Source organism: Atractosteus spatula, unplaced genomic scaffold (assembly GCF_055471065.1).
Source record: "Atractosteus spatula isolate fAtrSpa1 unplaced genomic scaffold, fAtrSpa1.hap1 Scaffold_155, whole genome shotgun sequence".
NCBI classification, from domain to species: Eukaryota; Metazoa; Chordata; class Actinopteri; order Semionotiformes; family Lepisosteidae; genus Atractosteus; species Atractosteus spatula.
Genome location: NW_028296714.1, coordinates 41,604 through 48,427, shown reverse-complemented (window position 1 = coordinate 48,427; position 6,824 = coordinate 41,604). Strand labels below are relative to the sequence as shown.

Here is a 6,824-nt window from a genome sequence, read left to right as displayed (position 1 = left end):
GATATTTATGGGCCATTTAGTGGCGTAGGTATTAGGTTCAAATGGAAGGATGGTATTGTAGATCAAGTGTTGGTTAAGGATGATTTGGAAGATAGAGCACGAGAGCTTTCAGAACTTTTATGTAACAGGATGTGACAATATGTGTGGCAGAAAAGAAAGGACCATGAAAAGAAAGGACGGAAAAAGAAAAAGGGTGTGGGGAACATATCAGAGGAAGAGATGGAAGAGGAAAGCAGTGGGGAAGTTTAACTGTGTAAAATTGGGGAGGGATGTTGCCTTGAATAAGGGTGTGTTGAGATATTGGTTTTGCTGTGTAATGGTTTCGTTTATTTTTTGAAAGTTTGATTTTGTAAGGGGGGAGTTTATTTGATGTAGCAGATTGATTTTGTTATAAGGGGATATACTGGGGGTTGTTTTGCATAAGGGGCGGTAAATGTAAATAGGATGAATTGGTGGATTTTGGGCTTTTTTTGTGGGGTTTGGTTGGATTAATGGGTGGGGTAAGTGTACATAGGATATTTTGTGGGATTTTAGTTGAATTATTTTGGTTTGTTTTGAATAACTTGTGCTGAGTATTGATGTTATGACATTTGAGATTGTGTGATGGTTCTGTTTATAGTGGGAAAGAGAATTTGAGTTGAACGATGTATTTGGAAGGAAGGGATAATCTGCAGATATGCTTTTGTATTTGTATAATGTGGGTATTGAACAATTTTTTGTTTGCATGAAGGGGAGGTTGTGATGGGGGTGGGATTGTGTTTTGCATATGGGACGGGGTTATGCTAAGTAGGTGATTTTGAGAAGACGAATGTTGATTTAGCGGTGTAATGTTTTTGTTTTTTTTGTTCTTTATGTTTTTGAGAATTAGGGATTTTTTGCATTATTGTAATAATAATAAAAAAAAATTCTTCTCTGCCTTTTGGCTGCGATCTCAGTACGTGGCTTGACCGCGGCTGAAGGAACAGTCAGAAGGAGGGAAGGTGAGGGTTTTTTTTCCCCCCAGGCCTGCCTATAGGCTAGGCAGGAGCTTTTTTGCTTTTTTTCTACGTGGCAGAGGAACAACAGGGAGGCGAGGCTGAGGAATACTATCCGGTTCGTCTTGCGAGAGGAAGATGGGATCCAGGAGTTTGTTCACAGGGACACTTTTGAGGACGTGGTTTTGGAGAAGGCTTTGGGTGTACACTCGGAGGATACTTACTGTCTACAGGATTTCCCCGGGAAAAAGGTATTTGACCTCTCCTTGATTTCCGATGTTAGATGCAACGAAGTTTGGACAATTGTTAATGCACGTAGAAACGAGGAGCCTTTTAGACATTTCTACATTGAACCTCTATTTGCAAGGGAACTGCGGTCATTAACAGTGCACATGTTTAATCCTTATATTGTGGAGGAGGACATTGTGAGCTTTCTTAAGCGCTTTGTGGACGTGCAGGACGAAGGGGTCAAATTACTTGATAGAAGGAAGTACTGGAACGGAAAGAGGAGGTACCGAGTGCGGTTTCGGTTCAGCGCACAGGCAAGGGATGGTTTGCTTCAAACCGCCAGCTGCTTTCACTATAGGATTGAATAATGGTTACTTGTTTTACCCGGGCCAGCCCCTCACATGCAGGTGTTGTGGGCAAGAGGGTCATATGGCCCTTAATTGTGTAGTGCAGGTATGTAAGAGGTGTGACGGCATCGGTCACGTTACGTCTGCTTGCACAGAAGACATTAAGTGTAATTTATGTGGAAAGCAAGGCCATGCTTATAGGGAGTGCCCCAAAAGGGCAGGTAGCTATTCTGCAGCCATTAGCAGGCCTCAGAGGGAGGAGGAAACTGTGTCTGCTGGCCGAAAGGACTCCAGGAGTGAGGTAACCGGCACAGACACGATGGAAAACTTGGTTGTTGATCCATTGGTGGAACAGGAGAGGGCGAAGGAAGGTGTTTCAGGGGCCGATGGCAGGCAGACATTGAATAAGGAGATGGAAATGGGTCAATCAGGAGAGGAAATCAGTCTTGACACACCTGAGCTGGACTTTTTTAAATTAATGGCGGAGAAGGTGGTGAATGTGACTCCGCAGAAGAGCTGGGGGGATAAAATGGATGAGGAGGAGAAAGACGGTGCTTCGACCTCCAAAAAAAGTTAAAAGGAAGTCAGCTGAACCCGAAGAGCTATTTGTGAAAAAAGCGGACAGAGATCCGGAGGAACCGCCACAGGGTGATATGCAAGCGTCTGAGGCTCCAGCCCCCTTTTTATGCTTAGTGGAGGGAGAAGAGGAGGGAGAGGTCAGGGAAGAGGAGCAAGGGGAGTTAGATGGCAGCGGCTCCTCAGAGTCCTTTAGAACATCGTATGTCCCTGACACTGAAGGCACTCATGAGGGAAGTGGCGCTGTACTTGCTCAGGTTTCAGAGGGCGGTGTAATCCCAGGACAAGGGGAGGAGGGCCTCTGGCTGGACTCAGATCTTCCCCGGGATTTTGTAGAGCTTTGTAAATGGGACAAGAGGTACAACAAGGTTCTATGGCTCGCTGGTTTCGAGGAGCAGGAGATACTAAAGAGGGACATTCAGTACAATTGTGTGCATGTAGGGAGAGAGGTTCAGCGTTTCCAGTTGTACGGAAAGTCCCATGCAGAAATTGGCTCCAAAAAGATTCTCCTGTCGGACATTGAGAAAAAACGGCGAAGCAATGCGGGCATGGCTAGGGAGGCCTTTGCGGCCGGAGTAAGCAGAAAAGAAGGCAGAATAATGAAGAGGCTTGAAACATCTTCTAACTTCTTGAAAAGGTGTGAATGGATGGATGGAAACGTAAAGTTTCCGAATCGTGCCGGTGGGCTTAAAAATGTTTTAAGGGCTTTTCCGGGGGTTAGTCTTGAGAGTGAGGGTACCTCTAGAAAGGTCACCAAATTATATGTTTATGGGCATAAGGAGTCAGAGGTCAGAGACGCGTATATTGCTGCCATGAAGATTATTAGTAAATGGGAAGAGAAGTCCTAATTATACCCTAGATGAAGATAGTTACTCTCAATGTGTGGGGGTTAAGAGATAGAATGAAGTGTGTTTTTTGCAAGAGGTACACCTAAAGAACGACAAAGATGTTATAGCCTTTACGCGTGAATGGGACAAGGGTGGATCTCGGTGGAGTGTGGGCGGGGTCCATTTGTCTGGTGTGGGTGTTTTATTTGGCTGTCATGATATGATTGTGGAAGAATATAATGTAATAGTGCCCGGAAGGGCTTTGAGTGTGGATGTGTGCGTTGGCAACAACAATTTTAGATTTATCTGTGTGTATGCCCCTGCAATAAGCTCCTTGAGAGCAGACTTTTATAAGGAACTATACCCGCTGTGTGCTATGAACAAGACACTTGTCATTGGCGGACACTTCAATGTTGATCTTAGCAACCAGGAAGATTCTGGGGGGAAACAACTGCGAGTGCTTTTAACACGTTTTAATCTGGTGGATTGCTTTTCCCGTGTCGTTACTGGAGCAGTGGCAGCAACATGGAGGAACACGGCAGGTATCGCAAGGCGCTTGGATTACATCTTCGCCTCAAGGGAGGTGACAGTTGAGAGAGATCCTGTCCAGCCAGTGTGGTGCTCTGATCACAGTATCATTGAGGTTGAATTGCATCTTATGCGCAGGTCTTATGGTAGAGGCTTTTGGGGAATGAATGTTGAGGTTTTGGGTGAGAAAGCTTATATTGAATGTATGAAATCCAAATTGAATGAGTGGTGCGGTGCTAAGAAGAACTATATCCCGGTCCTACAGTGGTGGGATGTAGTGAAGAAGAAAATTAGAAAGTTCACAAGAGAGTACAACCTCAATCGCCGGAGGAACGGGAACTGAATAATCTCTATACACAGCTTAATGAGGGGGAGGAAGTAGATATGGAGGAGATCGCTGTCGCTAGGGCCAGGCTGAAGGCCTACCATAGACAAAGAGCTAGGAGTTTTTTGTTCAAGGCCCGTATTGATGCCCTGCTACAACAACAGACATTTTTCGCCTTTCTGTTCAGGCAGGTGAGATTTCAAGATAGGAGAAGAATGAGCGGGGTCCGTGTAGGTATTGATAAGATAGTAGAGGACTCTGATGGCACGCTGGAAGCGGTCCATGCGTACTATCAAGAACTCTTCTCAGAGGAAACTTTAGAAGAAGAGTCGGAGTCCGCTGTGTTAGAAAGTATTTCTGCACGGGTGTCAGAGAGTGGTAGGTGTCTCCTGGAAAGGCCTATTAGCTTAGAAGAACTCAAGGAGGCACTGGCCGGGATGAAAAACAGGAAAGCGCCTGGCTTAGATGGCTTACCTGCGGAATTTTCTAAGGCATTTTGGGGCATACTGGGGCCTATAATGCTTGAAATAACAACGGAGGTCGTTACTAAGAGAAGGTTAGGGGACTCCATGTGAGAGGGGGTTTTGACTTTATTGTTTAAGAAAGGGCAGGCGACGGACTTAGGAAATTGGAGGCCGCTCACTATGTTGTGTACCGATTATAAACTTATCGCCAAGGTACTGGTGAATCGCTTTAAGGAGGTGATAGGGTCTGTAATAGGTAAGGATCAAACTTGTGGTGTACAGGGGAGAACTCCTTTTTGTGGCAAGTGATGGAACACATGGGTTTCGGACATACGTTTATTGGCTGGTTGAAGACCTTGTACGTGCAGGTGGGCAGTAGGGTTGTGGTCAACGGCTTTATCGGGAAGCTCATAAAACAAAATTCAGGAGTAAGACAAGGCTGCCCTTTGTCCCCGTTGTTGTTCATCCGTTATATAGAACCTTTTGCGAGAATGATAAAGTTGACCCCAGATGTGGACGGGCTATTATTGCCCGGGAGTGGCAGCGAACACGTCAAATTGTCTATGTACGCGGACGATATCACATTGGTATTGACCTCTGACCATAGCTTGCATAAGGCTTTGGCTATTTTTGAGGAATTCGCTAAAGTATCAGGGGCCAGACTAAATAAATGAAAGAGCAAAGTCAAGTTTTTTGGGTCATGGAAGGATAATGAAGGAGGGATATACGGGTTAGATTTTTGCAATGTCCCCTTGAAAGTATTGGCCATCTCCTTTCAAGATCAGGGGATGGTACATCAAAACTGGTTGCAAGCTCTAGAGGATACAAGGTTGAGACTGCAGCGATGGAGCAATAGACTTTTAACCTTCGTGGAGAAAGTCGTAATATTAAAAACAGAAGTCTTACCTGCTCTGATGCATCTCGCCAATGTCTTTCCAATGCCTACAAGATACAACAGATACCTTGTTAGAGTAACTTTTGTTTCTTTATGGAATAAAAAGTACGAGTACATTAAGTGCATTGACATGTACCGCCCAATTGAGAAGGGTGGCAGGGGTGTCCCAAACATCCCTGTCAAGCTTAACTGTCTGTATGTGTCAGGGTTGTGTACCGCTTTAAGACAACCCTGTAATGCACAGCTCTCAGTTTTTTGCAAGGTTTTGGCTCGCCAGCAGCATGCGTCATCTTACCAGCTGGAGGAATGACATCCCGCATGGGGAGGACTTGCCGTGGCACTACAGACATGCAGTGTCCTGGGTGAAGCATCACCTGACAGGGGAAGACCCGCCTCTGTTGAACCACAGGGCACTGTACCGTGCTGTGATGGAACGGGAGGAAGCCAAGATCGTTGGGAATGTTGCCACCGAGACCTGGAGGAGAGTCCAACCCAAAGGCCTGCGGTTGGATATGCTGGACCTGAACTGGCTGGTGGCTTGGAAGAGGCTTCCTGTGCGAGACGTTTTATACAAGCACAAGCTTACCAGGCAGGCTGGGTGTCCATGAGTGGACTGCCAAGCGGTCGAGACGGTTGAGCATGTCTTCTGGTTTTGTAACTTTACACAGCGCATGTGGGAGAAATGTACACCTTTGTTAGAAGTTTTGGAGACGAGTTTCAAAATCAATCTGGCGACCATAATGTTTGGTGGTGGGGGGAGGGGGAGAATAAAAAAAGACAGCTTTTGTTTTATGGTTCTTGATCAGTTGCGATAAAGTAGAATTGTGGGCTGCTAGAAATATGTTAGTTAAGAAAGGGGTGGTACGGAGCGGGGGTGGGGTATGGAACAAAGTATTGTGGGATGTTAAAAGTATGGTAACAGCTGACTTACGTAAATGGAGCTACCATGCAGTAAAAGAAAAATGGAAATACCTAATGGATATGTAGAAAGAGTGTCGATCCTGAGTTTCAATAAGAATATCATTGATGAAGTTACGTTGAAAGTTTGGGACATTGTTGGCGGGTTTGGTAAGAAACCACCGTGAAGTTTATGTTGCAAGTCGTATGTTTTTTGCTAGTTTTGTTTTTGCTGGGTGTGTACTTAATTTGAATATGGGGTGGGGTTATGGTAATGATGAGTATTTTGAAGTTTGTTTTTCAGTTCCCTTATAGGAGTTTATTTTTTTGTTATGGAATGCTTTTGTTGTTGTGATTATATTTTGTATGATGCTTTTTGTAATAAAGAAAAAAAGTCTGTTCTTATCAGTTTAATATCTAATATGTTCCCCATCGGGGGACCACATATTAAACGGATTTTTGGAACAGGGAGCTGGATCAGGAGCTTGCTCCGTCCTCTCCACGCATCGGCCCGGTATTGCAGCGCCTCCGGGAACGGTGTACTACCTTCTCTCAGTGGTGAAAAGACAGACGTAGCTAGCAAGCAAGCGAGGTGGACTGGAGCTCCTTCTTCTCTGGTCTCGTCTCGTCTCTCGTCCATCTGTGTGTCTCTCTGTCTCTCTCTCTCCCCCTCCCCCTCCCCGTCTCCGTCCTCCCTCTCCGCAATTTCCCATGTCTCGACTTTCTCGGCAAGCAGGCCGGCCCCCTTTTCGGCTCCCATGCG

The 6,824-nt window shown here is 45.5% G+C and overlaps 1 pseudogene; it reads left to right on the top strand.

Annotated features, from left to right (window-relative positions):
• The first annotated feature begins 6,430 nt into the window (after positions 1 to 6,430).
• LOC148809202 (U2 spliceosomal RNA) lies at positions 6,431 to 6,609 on the top strand (annotated as a pseudogene).
• Positions 6,610 to 6,824: the final 215 nt, after the last annotated feature.